Genomic DNA, 15,681 nt, shown 5'->3' on the forward strand with positions numbered 1-15,681 from the left:
TAAGGTCCAGGGCAATACTGGAATTTTGGTCCGGTTCAGGGTTTCAAGAAAACCCGCACTACATGTACCTCGGTCTCACCCTGGCAGCTGAGACAAGCCACCCCAACCAACTTGGTGGTACATTAGTGTTAGCCTTGGTAGGACAAATCCCCCTAGATCTATCCAACGATTGTAAAGATTCCAAACTAACATGAGTCTTATATGTTTCCAGTTTAGGGGCATTACACAGAAACACACCATAATAACATGAATCAAATATGTACTTTATTTATTTACAATAAATGTCATAATGTACATAATGTTTATTGGAGCTAAGGGCATACACTATCTAACAGGTTATATGTGTGTCTTTAAATTACGCATGTGGGTTTAATGAAAATTCGCCTACCAAATGATGATGTCACCCACGCCACGTTAGTATAATAGGATCACATACGGAGAGAATCCAGAAAGGATATGATTCTTTAATAATTATCCCTTAATAGTGAAACAAATGGAAGATCTCATTTCCTAACAGAAAGGATTCCCTTGCCTAACAGGAAAGAACTTGTTCCTTGATAAACTTAACTTTCTCTGTATAAAAGGGAGAGAGCAATTTTTCCCTAGAGAGACAATACAATGATTAACTTGACCTAGGGTTTTTGAGAGAGAAGAAACTCCTTTTCCCCTCTCTTCTCCTCTCTTCTCCACATCCTCTCTCTTTTCCGCCGCCATCTCTGGACCTTCGGAGACTAATCAACCTCCACCTTACCATGGTGAAAACACCTAACACCGGATCTTTGAAGCTTTTATCAACTTTGTACCCAAGGGCCACTTGTTCTATCAAAGTCTCAGTCAATGTATTATCCATCTTAGAAGTCCAACTCATATTGGACTTACTAGATCTACCATCATTTTCACTATTTTGAGTATCCATGTTTGATTCAAACCAAACAACATCTCATATTATTCAGCTAACAGAACAATGTCCAAACATATAGCATGATGCAAAGTTAGTAAATTCATAGCAACAATTCAACTTTTCAATCAACCTACCTTAACTAAAACTAATAACATTCATCACATAACAATGTCCAAACTAATAACATTCATCACATCAAATAGTCACACAGGGTAGTAGTTCAATTCAAAATACAACTCCATTATTAAGTCCAACACAACTAAAATGAAGATAAAACATGGATATATTAATGCCAACGCTTGGATTGAGCCATTTGGTAGTTTGCCCATATTTGGTTAGCTATCTCCTCCTAAGACAGTGTCCTTCTCTCATAGACTCATTTCTACTAATGCACTGAGATGGCTGGGAAACATGAGTATCACCAACAACATCATGACTCTTCCCCGTCATCTACTTCAACATCTGCACATCCAACTACCTCACTATCATATTGAGACATTATTCGATCATATGGGTTCGCTCCCATTACATGGTTATGTAATATGCAGCATGTTGAGACAATCTTGACTTGTGTTTTGAATGGATAATGTTGATCAGAAACCAAAATTGGGAAGCATTCCTTGAGAACCCCAAAAATCCACTCAATTACATTCCTGAGTAAAGCATGATGGAGGTTAAACAACTCTTTGGGGTTCTCAGGTTGATGTGAACCCCATTCTTCAAGTAGTATCTTGTGCTTTGGTACAGGATGAGGAAGCCAGACTTAAGAGCAAAACCCCAATCTACCAGGTAATATTTACCTAATTAAAATACAAGAAATGGTTATATAGCAATTTCCACATTTATATCTAATATGACCTATATGGGTATGTATTGATACCTTGTGGGACTTTTAGTCTATGTTCCCTTGACAATACACTACTTAACATGCAGGAATCCAATGCAACACCCTCCCATTTAGGAAACACATGTGAAAAGTAGGTCAAAAGAACATCCAATAAGGATATTTTGTGTTAGATATAATTTACGACCACGGAATCTAGCTACGTCTGCAAGTGGAACCTTCATAGGTATGCACATGCCATTAATTGCCCCAATACAATCATACCAAGCAAATAATATTGTTTGTATTTTATGATTCATCACCTAGATTCATATAGGCAACTAAGGGGTATAATATTAACACTATCATTACCTTGAAATATGACCAAAAGTCTTGTCAGTTTCTAATCTTAGGTGGTGTATCAGTGATAGTTGGTTGAACCAAGTATCTATCTTCTAAGCTCAAAGCTGCATCTAACACTGAGTTGAAGTGACGACTAACAGTCTCCCTAGATCTACTAAAGTGAAATCCAATGGTTCTATTCCTGACATTGTGTGCTAAGATGTGCAAAAGTCCAGCAACTTGTTCTTCTACACTAGTCTTCAATGTATTATGGAGTCATCCATTCTCCCACAAAATTTTACAAAGTCTGTAGAAGACTTCTTTCCCCATTCTTAACTGGTTGTAACAACCAATTTGCCTTCCCCTATACAACTGATCTAGTAAATCTTGTCATTGTAAGTCTTGGTTAACAGAAGGTTCTCTATCAACATAGTCCAACCATTATTGTACAAGAGTCAATGCAACTGCAACTCCACTAGTTGTAGCTCCAACAATTGCAATCGACATTTGATTGTTCATCTAGACATATTCATGGCACTTCATGTTACAAAGAAGAAAGGATGTGCATTTACTATTATTATCTGTTACAAAAATTATAATTAAACTAATTGTTACAAAAAGATAGATTGAGAGAGAGAGAGAGAGAGAAAGAGAGAGATTGAGAGATTTACATGTATGTATAGATAGGTATATATATTTGAAAGCATTGAGTGGTATATATATATATATATATAAAATCCAACAATTGCAATCAACATTTGATTGTTCATCTATACATATTCATGGCACTTCATGTTACAAAGAAGAAAGGATATGCATTTACTATTACTATCTGTTACAAAAATTATAATTAAACTAACTATTACAAAAAGATATATATATAGAGAGAGAGATTTACATATATATATATATATATAGATAAATAAATAGATAGGTATATATATTTGAAAATATTGAGTGGTATATATATATATATATATAAAGAGAGAGGGAGGGAGAGAGAGAATATTTGTAGATTCTTTTACCAAGCCATCCCATGGAAAAAAAAATTATGTTAGTATGGTATGTCTAGGAAGGAAACATATATCAAGACAGTTAAGATGTAATTGCAATATAAGTTGTAGACATAGTGCCTCAGGTCCACTATATTTATTTAAAAAGAGAAGACAAAGGTCTCAAATATGAAGCAAAATCTGCAATTCTAATACATTGCAACCGTCAAAATGAAACTAGCAATTATACATAAGAACAATTAAACCCATTCCAACAACCTTTCTTATTTTGTGATGATAATAATAGTACAACACCACGATCCTTATCAATTTCATTTGTCCTATAAACTTCATTGTGTATACCCACTTACTTAGGCTGCGTTTGGTTGGAGTGCAAATATGAACCATTATAAATTTGCACTCCGATTCAGATTTGTATCCGTTTGGTTAAGTTTCAAAAATGCATCGATTTTCGATACAATTTTGTATATCTTCTTAGGTTTGTATCGAACATAGGAGAAAATATTGCTTCTATGGTTGGTTGAAGTAAATAGGTTTTGAGTTTTTCCAAAACCCTCGAAAGAGAGAGAGAGAGAGAACAGCGAGTAACTACATAGATATTTTTTTCGAGATAGAGGAGAACGGCGAGTGACTCTCAACTGCGAGCAACTGCGTAGAAACTGAGTAGAACGACTCTGAACTGCCTTCGTTTTCACAGAGGTAATCCGATCTACCTTCATTTTCCAATTACCTTCAATCTATTTGTTGTTTGTTTGGTTTTCCTTTGAAAGAATCCTAACCTCTTCATCTTTAGGTCGTGTTCGATCAATTTTTCCATTTGTTGGATTTTCTGTTTTAAGAGAGAGTCTTAACCTCTTCGTTTCTAGGTAATGTTCCATCTATCTTGCTATCTACTTCCATTTTTGGATACTAGAGTTATTACTTGTCTGTTGATTTATTTTTGATTGATTAAGTGCATTGGAACTTTTTGATTTCACCGCATTCTAGAGTTATTGCTTCTCTCATCCTTCATTTTTCTTTGCTTCTTCAAATGTACCTTATCACTCATTCCCTTCTGTTAAGTCAAAATCTCCAGACCGAAGCCTAAGATAATTCAGTGACTAAAAGGATTACATAATCCAATTAAGACTCAAGTGATTCTGCATACTTGTAACACATATGTTTGAGATTTCTAGCACAAAGGGCAAAATGTTGGTTAACATGGGCTAAGTCTGAAGGGCCATTCAAAGGTAAGCATAAGATTGAGGGTAATTGGAAGCTACCATCATTTTATTATTATTATTATTTATTTATGTTGTCTCTAGTATTCATGCATTCATCATAGAGGAAAGTGCTAATCTCTTTCCCATCCTTCTTCTGTGTTTCAGGCTAAGCAACAACTCTTGTTAGCAGACAAAAAGCCATGTGGATCACCTCTTACAATTGAAGACCTCAATGCCATGCCATATGCTTCTAAGGTACATGAAAAGAGTTATCTCTCCTCTCCTTCAAGGAAGATGAAATGTTTTCAGAAAAGCTTGAGAGTGTTCAATGATCTATACTCCATTCTGTGTAATTACAGTATTTTTTTTTTGTGGATGTTTACAAAACATTAACATCCAGTTCAGCTGACTTTAGTATTTGGATTGCTGATTACTTTGGTGTCTGCTCTTGTGCTTCTTTCTTTAAATTTTTTTCTTCCTCTTCATCCATTACCCCCTTTTCCTATGAGAGCTGTTTGGAAGGGGTATAGGCCTTTTGTTGAGAGGTTTCCTTTTCCGAGCAAGATGTGAAACTACTAACCATCTACTAATCTCCTTCTCTTTTACATCCAGCATTTGGGATTTTCCCTTTTGCTGTCTTTGGTGGCAGGTCTGATCCTCCTAGGGAGGTTATGAGGCTTTTCTACTATTCTTTCTTCTCACAAAAGAAAAAAAAGAGGAAAGATTCTTTGGATGAGGGCAGCTTTCCTATGCTCAATATGGGAAGAACGGAACAATAGGATTTTTAAAGACAAATCTCAGTCCAAATGGATCCTTATGGAAATCATATCCACGGAAGTTGCTCATTAGATGAAGTCTATGTAAGCCTTCAAGCCTTTCACAACTGATGACATTTTCTAAAATTGAAATATTGTGCCACACTCATCAATTTATAGGGGGATAAGATGAATATGGATCCCTCTGTAACCAAATCTCAATAAATTCAATTTTTATCATTGTAGTTTGGGTAACCTTGGAGTTTCAGGTATTGGAGGTGTTTTCAGGAACGCCTTATATTTCAGGTCCCATTCGAATATAGAACTCTATAAAGGCTGAATTTATTGCAATCTGGGCTGAGTATAGGAAAATCCTTGCAATATAGTCACATTGTGGCTGAAGGTGACTCCTAATTGGTTGTTGGTTTGTTCAAACAATAAAATTCTGGTCCATGGATCTTTAGACAAGAGATAATGAAAGTAAGAAGATTAGCTGCAGAATTGGGGCTAAGGTTTTAATGGACACAGAGATCCGCGAATGACATGGATGATCATTGGCAAAAGAAGGTGCCCTTGGGGAGCAATTGTTTTATGGAAATACTTTTCATGGGGGAAGCTTGTAATCTAAAAACCAAAACACAGAAGGGCTACAAAGACATGCTGACCTATAGTAGGGGTGCATGGCACATTGTAAATAACATCTTTTTAATAATGCAATAAAGCTTACAGTTACCGAAAAAAGTATGGAATGATGGATGTTTATGTGCTTAATTGTTTTCGGTAAACATTTCCCGTAGTTAAACATATGGAACTAGAGCTACATATATTAACTTAGTACCAGCTGATCAACCAGTAGGTGGTCATGTATTTGCTCAATTGAGTGAGATTTTTCCACTTATTCAATAAAACTTTCCAAGAATTCCTTTTGTCTTTTCACTACAACATCAATGTGCATATTTCAATGTGTTTGCAGAATTACAGGCATATACTACTTTAGTTATTTTTATTTTTGTAGAAGGAATGCATTCTCTAGGTTCAAATATTTTATTTTCATGCATTTTTCATAAAAAGAAAAGGTGGGGAGCCTAATAGGTCTAATGAAGTTATCAACATTCCTCAATATTCCTAATTCTTAATATACTTTTTTGTTCATATTCTTAACAGGACAGTTGAAGTTCCAACCTCCCGTCTTGTGATTATTTACGGCATCTATGCTTTGAGTGAAAAGTTGCGACCTCTTCTGGACCTTCTGGTGGAGTTCACTTTGACCGTGTAAAACGGGTTTTACGTGACATACAACATGCTGGACAAGAACCGAAAGAAATAATCCATCGAATCTTTGAAATGGTTCTTTCACTTGCCCCATGTTAGATGTTTTTCTTTAGAAAGTTTTGATTGTGTGATAATGGTCACACAATGTCTTTTTAGATGTTTTCTTTAGATGTTAGATGTTTTCCAAGAGGGTCTCTGAAATTCTATGCTAGCCTAGCTGCTTTGAGAAAATACTTCAATGTGGCTACACTACATGATAATGGTCATAGTGAAGCTGAAAACCTGAGGGAAAAGTTTTATGATAAAGTGGTTGATGAAGGAGACAATCATAAATATTTTGACAAAAAATCAATATTTTGATATAGATAGCTCAATAAGCAGTGGCAAGGAGAAAGGTGATGCAGAGAACGATGATAGAGTCATGGTTGGTGCTGTTACAACAGCTCTGGGTGCATCTGCTTTTTTGGTACACCAGCAGGTAAAGTTATCAAAACCCTTCTCATCCTCTACCATAGCTTTCATATTCTCATTGTTGGTTCTTCTGTTCTCTTATGTGATTTCTTTTATATGTCAGGAAGAGGTTCATCCATACAATTTCCACAAATTACTGTTAGTAGTAATTAATCAATTGCTATAAATATCATCCCAGATATGATCTTAAAATTCGATTTTCTTTGTATATCTCTATATGCAGATGGTTTAATTGGCACATGGAAATTGGGAAATGATCCCAGATATGATCCATCTCTTGTCCACAGGCCAATTGGATTCTTTTATTTCAAGACTTACTTTGATGTATGCAGGATGGTTTGTCACTATTTTTTTTTTGTTCCTTTATGTGGCAGGATGCCCGGGCAGCTAAATGCCTTTTAGAAGCTCCATAGTTCCTATTCAAAAAGAGTAGTTGTCGTTGGCGAGAAGAGGAGAGAGAAACTGGCTTACTTGGTAGAAGAGACCGTTGTATTTACCAAGTTGCCCGTTGTATGCCCGGATATCTTGTTATTTTTTATATTTGTTTAATGGTGGGAGTAGCTGTAACACCATATGGTAGCAAGAAACAGTTGTATTTGCATTGATGGAAATGTCAAACATCCACAAAAATTGTATTCTTATTTGCATCTTTCAAAACAAATGAGCTGAGTGCAAAGTGGGTGTGTAAATCTTGAACCACTTTGCACTCACATGAACCAAACATTTTTGTTTTGCACTCTATAAATTTGTATTCGTACTCCAACCAAACGGAGCCTTATCAATAACATTCATCCCAAAATTGGTTTGTATTATCACCAAATTAAGCACAAAAATTGTCTATAAACATATTGGTTTGTTTATGGTTTGTATTCATCTAAAAAATCAGCACAAAAATTGGTTTATGTTCATCCCAATATTCTGACAAAGCATCAAGACCAATAAAGTGTCGAAGACACCCTGGTATTCATAAAAAAAGGAAAAAAATGAACACAAAGCAGTGGCCAATGTTTTGAAAACCATATCGGACCGGCTGATTGAATCAGTTGAACCGTGACCCACCCCCGAGTTGGTCCAGATATACCCCCAAAACCGGTATATAAAAAAGCTGTGAATAACAGGCCACCCGTCTAGTTCAATCAATGAACCATAGAACCAGTTCTGGTTTTGTATAACCGGCCGGTTTTTTTTTTTTTTCATTCACATTAAGTGCAAAAGGACAAAAAATGTCTTTTTGGGCCAAATAGGACCTTAGGTCCAATCGAATCCCAAGTTCCCAAGTAAAACCAGATCTTCTCTCTTCAAACCTAACCTAACATCACCACCAGTGCCTCCAGCTCCGCCGCCAATGCCATTATTGTCACCGTCGACAAGTACTCGTACTCTCTCCTCCTCTTTCTTCTTCTTCTCGTAAGTGGACTTTGTTCACCATGCGCGTCCCTCTCCCTCTAAATCTGTCGGCCAGTTTTCTCTCCTCTTTCTTCTTCTTCTTCTTGCAAGTGAACTTTGTTCACCAAGCACATCTCTCTCCCTCTAAATCCGCCATCCAGTTTCCTCTCCTCCTCTTTTTTTTTTTCTTCTTCTTCTTCTTCTTCTTCTTCTCGCCGATGGACTTTGTTCACCACACCCCTCTCCCTCCAACTACAGCAATTGATTCCTCTCCTCCTCTTCTTCTTCCACTGATTTCTAAATTCCAAACTACAACATTTATTCATTACTGATTAAGTGATTAGCTTCACTCTGCAACATTTTTTTCATTCTAATTCTACAACATTTATTCATTCCAAACTGCAACATTTTTTCTTTATTCTGCAATATTTATTCTGTAACATTTTTTGTAACTTCTGCCTATAGGTTTGCTCAAATTGAAATTCCAATTTGATTTTTGCTTCAGGCTTGGAATTTGATCTTTCCTTTAGGATTTCACTTCAATCCACCAAGTGGAGTCTCAAGCTAGTTGTTTAGTCTTGTAGGTTAGCCTACCTATAATTGTCTATGCCCTTTCACATAGCTGAAAATTGAAATTGATTAGAATTGTGATATTGATAAGGTAATACTAAAATAGTTGAAAATTGAAATCAGTTTTACTTTATCATGTATGCATTATAATTTTTGAATTCATGTTCTTGAAATGCCTTTGTGATGGTAATTTTAGTTAGATTTTGAAATAAAATAAAATTTGTTAATTTTTTTAAATAACAAATTTAAATTGTAGGAAAATAGAACATACTTCTAGTTACAAGACACCAGAACAACAATATACAAATTCTACACTATCCACTTGTGGAAAGGCTGTCCCTACATGGAATCATTTTATTGAAGTCCCTGTTGCCGATGGTTCTAAAAGTTATGTTTGTATTGTGGATTAAATTACAAAGAGAGGGAATTATTAGAATGAAAGAAATATCTCGTTGGAATTAAAGGAGAGGGTAACCAGAGTGCTTGGCTTGAGCACCTAAAGACTAGAAGACCTTGACGGAAAACTGGTGCCGAGGAGCTAGAACACCGAAAACCTTAGGATGTACTATCAGTAAATAGAATAGGAGATCCAATGTATAAACAACTTCTAAATAAAGTCTACTTTTATTCAACAGTAGTTGAGTAAGCACCACACATACAACTCAGGCGAACTCTAACGACCGAGGACCTCGAAACAATGCACCTTATACACAACCCAACCGAACTCGACCTTGGTACACGGCATAGCGCAACCTCATACTGCACGGTAGCTGAACCAAGCCTAAAGGATTAACACCTTAATTTAGACCCAGCCAACACGAAACGGCTGAGGCCACAAGCCAAACCGGCCCAATAGGGTACGGCGGGAATGACACCCTCACCTAAACCGACGAGGGCGATAACAAAACTCCGCAAAATAGTCCAGTTAAAAGACCGAGCGTACTGATTTCCCCCAACAGTGATGACAACTTGGAAGCACTCCGGCCAAACAAGATGTGAAGCGGGTCAGTTGGAACTAAGGACCTAATGGTAGTGCAGTCTGAGAAGCACTTCAACCGGCTGAACTTCGGTGCACGATAACTAAGGAAAGTAACATGTCAATCGTAGAAAAGAAAAATTTGCTCGGCAAAATGGACTTTCATTAATAAAAAAAAGTACATCAACTACAACTCGACATGCTGGATTAAACACAGAGGCCCTCGTAAAAAAAAAAAAGGGAAGTGACAATACATCAATTCTCTGCTGGGGGGTCCTCGGCATGATCTTGCGCGTTGGCGATAACATCTTCGCGAATAGGCTCTTCAGTATCAAACGGGCCAAACCCCTAAACAATACCGACTATGGAATTAACGCATTACACGCCACTGACAGAGAACGAATCCCTCCTACCAAGAGTTAGTGGCGTAATCGACCTGCTCGTTGTGATGCACCAACCACATCAATTTTATTCCTTGCTCCTCTTCAAGAAATAACATTCTTCTAACTTACATTCTATTTCATATAAAGTTATAATCACATTATTTTACTTCCTATATTTTTCAAACAAATAAGACAAAATCAATTACGAAGCAAAAGAAAAAAAACCAAAATTTACACTTCCCCGCATTTGCTATACAAATGAAATTTACACGGCAAACAAATGGAACTACTAAGTGGCAAACTTTGTAAGACCCAAAACAAACATGTTTGTTTCTGTAAGGGGCTTAACATCAATCAGATCCCCACTTCTTTTCTAAAATTGCAGACAGCATTCTCTGATAGACATCTTTTTCCAACACATTTTCACTGAACAAGTAATGAACATGGCTTCTACCAGTACCAGTGACGAATGTGAAATATTATTGGGAGAAGAGGGTTTTCTAATCAAACAGAGAGGAGAGAGAGCCTGGCAACATGAACATCCTCCTATATTAGCCATGTATGAATATATTGATGAGTCGTTTTGATTGCATTTTACTAACCCAACTAAACTGCCCATGGTCCTGAGTTTATCTAAGTTGTGGGTTTGGATCTTCCGAGGTTTTATTACCCTTAATGGGCTGGGTTCGTCGAGAAACTTGGCCCGATTAAAACTAAAAATATGATGGTTGAGAGCTGGGTGGTGGCTTAATTAGCGGCCCATCATGGTCCGATCTATACATCTAGCCATCGTTTCACTGCTGAGGGACAGTCCGGTCACCGGGGAGTTTGGCTTCAGTCAGTGCAAGTCCGTATTTATACCATTCAAACAGTGTTTTGCAATTTTGCATGTCCCCATGAAATAAAACACACATGCACGGAGATATTCTTAATGCAATGCTGTAAAGACTGTTCGAACGGGTATTAGCACTGACCGAAGCCAAGCTCGTCACCGGGGGAGGTGTCAATGCTTCACAAATAACAATGGGGATGAATTTGGAATGGGATATGCTCCTCACACTTGGGTGCCTCACATGCACATCCACCGTGCCTTGAGAACATCTCCCATAAAAAATAACTTACAAATATGGGAGATATTCTCAATGTATGATAGGATGTGCGTGTGAAACGCCCTATGTGAGGAGCAGATCCGTTCTCGATGAATACCGGCCCCAGCTGATTGAGTGACTGGTTTTTAAATTCATAGATACCAATTTTTTTGAATGCCGATCTCCTACAATCAAAAACTGCTCAAATAGCATTAATTAGTTACGTATCAGAATATCTTCCATACATGCATTCTGCATGGAGAGATGTTTCATATGCAACTTGTTTATCATAATTGCTTTTGTTTCCTAAAAATATATATACATCATCGTTATCATTAATCAAGCCAAAACCAATTCTAATTATAACATCTAACGTTACAATGTAGTATATAGGATTTTCTTCAATTTTACACATCACATTTACGACTGTTTTCTTCTTTTAATTATTTGGATAAATTTGCTTATTAGGTAAATGTTTTCTGAGAAATATTTATTTGGATAAGTATATTTATCCATACTTTTTTATTTTTCAAATAAATAAGGCAGTGACCATTTTAATCCTAAAATAACATTATTAAAAAATATAATTTTATCTCATTCAAGTATTTATAATTTTTTCATCAGATATAAAAGTTATTTATTCACATGACAGATTTTTATCCGAGTAAGTAATACTAAAAATAAATAAATTTTTCATAAACCCCATAAAATCTGAAAAAAAAAAATCTTAATCGATGAAAACCAATATCCCATCAATCAACTCCCCCCACCCCACTTCAATGCACATCTCGCGTTCACATTACTAGCATTAATGGCTTCAATTCGATGGAATGGTAATGTGAAAGCATCGTATTGACTGAAGTTCAGATCTCCTACACAAAAGAATCCTGTCCACGTTTATCGCAATCACATATAGAGAACATTTCGTCCATATGAATCGCCTACCTCATCGCCTCATTGGCATCACCTCACACGACGAATTCTGAGTCCCATCAAAGTGTCCCTTTCGTCCATCTCTTATTGTTTTTTTCTCCCAACTGATCGATATCCTCCAATCAGTGCATCCTAACTCTTTCTTTCTAATTGACTTGATCGTGAGTCACTGATTTTTTTTTTATGCTTCTCCAAGAATTCTGAGTCCCGATTGAGGATTTGAGAAGACTCCCAACTCCCATGATCCCATCTCTTATCATTATTGCTGATGTGTCCCCATCAGTATATGAAAACCTCAATCAGCAAACAGAAGTTTTGTGCTATAAATTAAGCTGTACACAGGCTATATATATATATATATATATATATATATATATTCTATAACTTATGTGTTTGTGGGATGAGTTCAAGTGAAAAAGACATGCAACGCAGCACACTGTAGTGTAGTCCCTATTCTGTCGTGAATGGGGATGTAAATCCACTAGGCTACCCCCTGTTGGACTAACCCAATGCTGCATGTTATCAATACTACTAGTATGATATAGTTCAAATTCTGTTTCAAATGCCTCTCACAGGTAGATCTGGCAAAAAATTGATCCAATCCACGAATTCGATCCAACCCAACCTGAAAAAATAGGGTTAAGGTCTCATATTTAGTTAGCTACCTGAATATGAGAATGACCTGACCCAGCCCAATCTAGAAAAAGCTGGGTTGTGTCATCGGTCAACCCGCTGACTCGATTGTTATTTCTAATTGGGACTATTTATGCATTGTTAGAAGTTTCTACTCTTTAATTTTTTTATTTAGTCTTTACTCTTTAAATTATTAAATGTTCAAGTTTTATTTATTTATTTTATATTTGAAATTTTAAGGTTAATTCCTTTAATTTTAGCATTTTCTATGTAGTTTTTTTTATTTATTCATTTTTTAATTTCAATTATTTTTTGGGATGATCTAAACTGACCCATGGGTCAACCCTAACCCGAGCATTTAGGGTTAGGGTCTAACATTTGATAACCCGACCCAAAATCAACCCAAAGCATATTGACCCGACCCAATTGCCAGGTCTACTCATAGGTATCCCTTTTAATTTATTGAGCTCAAATCAGGCCCCCACAATGTCCCACAGCACATTTCTGCCGCCGTGTATTGGGAACATCTCCCGATGATAACATCATCATTTATAGTATTACCATCGGGAGATATTCTCAATAGGGGATGTGGTGTGAGACATTGTGGGGGGGGGAGGGCTTGTGGGGGGCTGATTTCATCTCCAATTTATTGCACTCAAATGCTGCTCGCAGGTACCCTTTTAATTTGTTGTACTCCAAGACTAAGAATGACAAACGGCTGATGTACAAAACCTCACTTTTAAGCGAGTATACAGTGCAGGCTTATTTTGAATTACAAGCTCCCAATTAATGCAGAGCTAGTTTGGATCCTTAGAATTAATACATCCTCTCTGCAAGGAAAACTTTGCAACGTATATGTCTATTTCGATATGAGAGAGATGTATTCCAGGGGTCTTTTTGTCATCATGTAAAGCTGATTAAACCTGCAGAGCGGTCAGGGGCCTATAACCTCCCTTTTGATGCGCCAACATTCATTGACAAGCACGGAAAAAAACTACATAAACCCATCCTAACTAAGAGATTTTCCACACCAAAAAGTTAACATCAGTGTCGCCAATCTTGTATTAATACATCTCCCAATGTCAAATATAAGATATACTCCTAATACACGTTGAGATATGCATGTGGGGCATTGATATGTGATCTCATTTTTGACGAAGATCGATCTATCTACTCTTGTCTATTGGATGTCACTACTCCAATGATGGGTCGTCATGACACTCTCAATATGCACATGGCGGCTAGCGCCTGTCAAGTTGTTGGGAATTTCAAATATGTTTTTAGGCTCAGTGTGGAAGGAGTACAAATACAAGGTTTTGCACTCTACAAATTTACATTTGTACTCCACTCCTTCCAAAGTGAGCCTTAAGGGTCTTCATACCGGAAATTCCCTACAGACAAAGCGAACTAGCAATCCACACACACACATTTAAATGATTAACTAATAATCCATAATTATTTAAAACATAATTTCTTAAATTTCTCAAAATTTTAATGTTTAGCGTAATTTATATTAATTATTGTAATTTGATAAATTTTCATTAAATTTTTACAATAATAATTTTTGATAAAAGATACTGCATTACTACTAATTAGCACAATTTACTAATCTCTATAAAATCAATAATTATAATTAACAATTATCAAATAATTTAGGAAAACTCTTTAACTAATAATCCATAATTATTTTTTAAATAAGTAATTAAAAAATTAAGAAATTAATATATGAAAAAATATTCTCCAAAGCTATTTAAATAATAATCCATTATTATTATTATTCAACTAATTAATTATTAAAAAATTTAGGAAAATTAATCTTTCAGAAATTGTTTTATAATTATTTAAATAACAATCCTTTATTATTATTATTGTTTTTATTATTATTATTACAATAAATAATATTAAATAATTTAGAAAAATTATTAAGTCTATCCACACCGATCTAAACCACTTGGTTGCTTTGATGGTTTTACATTAATTAACAACAAATGGTTTACTTTTACTTAAAAATAATGTAATTTACCATAATTACATTTACTATACATTACTACTTAAAAATAATATAAATAATCTAGGCTTAAGAAGTAAATAATTTACATTAACTTATTGTTATTATAAATAATCAATTTACTATAAATTACCACTAATCAATAGCAATTTCAATAATTTCTTTTTTGAAAATTATCATAAAATATTGTAATTCATTGTTGTTTAATATATTGTTAGTTAATTAGTTATAGAAAATTATTAGAAGTGTAGGGACGACAATTTTCCTTGTAATTAAAACTTGAGCCTTACCTTACCCCACCCCAAACGGGGCAAGTTTCCTCAAATCTTAAACGGGGACGGGGCAGTAATGGGATGGAGACAGGGAAAATATTTTTGCCCCAAATTAGGGATGGAGTTTTCATATAATTCCCCAAACCTGGTGGTAAATTAGTAAAATATCCGTAGATTTAACATTGATTTTTAAAAGATCTTTAAGTTTTCCTCATATTCTTATAATTCTAGAATCCCATAATTTCATTTATAAAATACCTCTAAATTATTATAATTCAATTCCTAAAATACCTCCAAATTCCCATAATTCTATTTGTAAAATATTTATAAATTAGATTTTTTAAATGGTTTGGTGGGAAAATTTTGAGAATTCCCCATCTCCAACCGGGAATGGATACCTCACCCTGAATCTGCCCCACCACTGGGGTCGGAAAAAGATGAAGTAGAGTTTCTTCTTGACTTGGGGGGGGGAGGGATAAGAAGGGGTGCCCCAACCCATGCATCGCACGGTCCCGCTAGTATTGATATATAGCACTAAGTACCCATTCAAAGATACTAAATCTTTACATATGGACCTACAGTGTTAAAATGGTGGCATGCTAATGGGTTGTCATTTTATTCTGGGTTCTATCATCAGAAAGAAAGCGGCCTTC

The 15,681-nt window shown here is 35.6% G+C and overlaps 1 long non-coding RNA gene across 8 annotated transcripts; it reads left to right on the forward strand.

Moving 5' to 3' along the window:
- The first annotated feature begins 3,443 nt into the window (after positions 1–3,443).
- On the forward strand, positions 3,444–7,420 carry LOC104606625 (uncharacterized). Of its 8 annotated transcripts, none has more exons than XR_016080397.1 (6): positions 3,444–3,778; positions 3,873–3,945; positions 4,142–4,308; positions 4,447–4,536; positions 4,894–5,141; positions 6,201–7,420. It is a non-coding gene; the product is annotated as an uncharacterized LOC104606625 (long non-coding RNA). The 8 variants fall into 8 exon arrangements; XR_016080394.1 differs by having other exon boundaries at positions 3,447–3,778; positions 4,155–4,308; XR_016080396.1 differs by having other exon boundaries at positions 3,448–3,778; positions 3,873–4,308; positions 6,201–6,383; positions 6,674–7,420.
- Positions 7,421–15,681: the final 8,261 nt, after the last annotated feature.

The sequence above is a fragment of the Nelumbo nucifera genome, chromosome 1, assembly GCF_055504915.1.
Source record: "Nelumbo nucifera cultivar China Antique chromosome 1, China Antique-T2T, whole genome shotgun sequence".
NCBI classification, from domain to species: domain Eukaryota; kingdom Viridiplantae; phylum Streptophyta; class Magnoliopsida; order Proteales; family Nelumbonaceae; genus Nelumbo; species Nelumbo nucifera.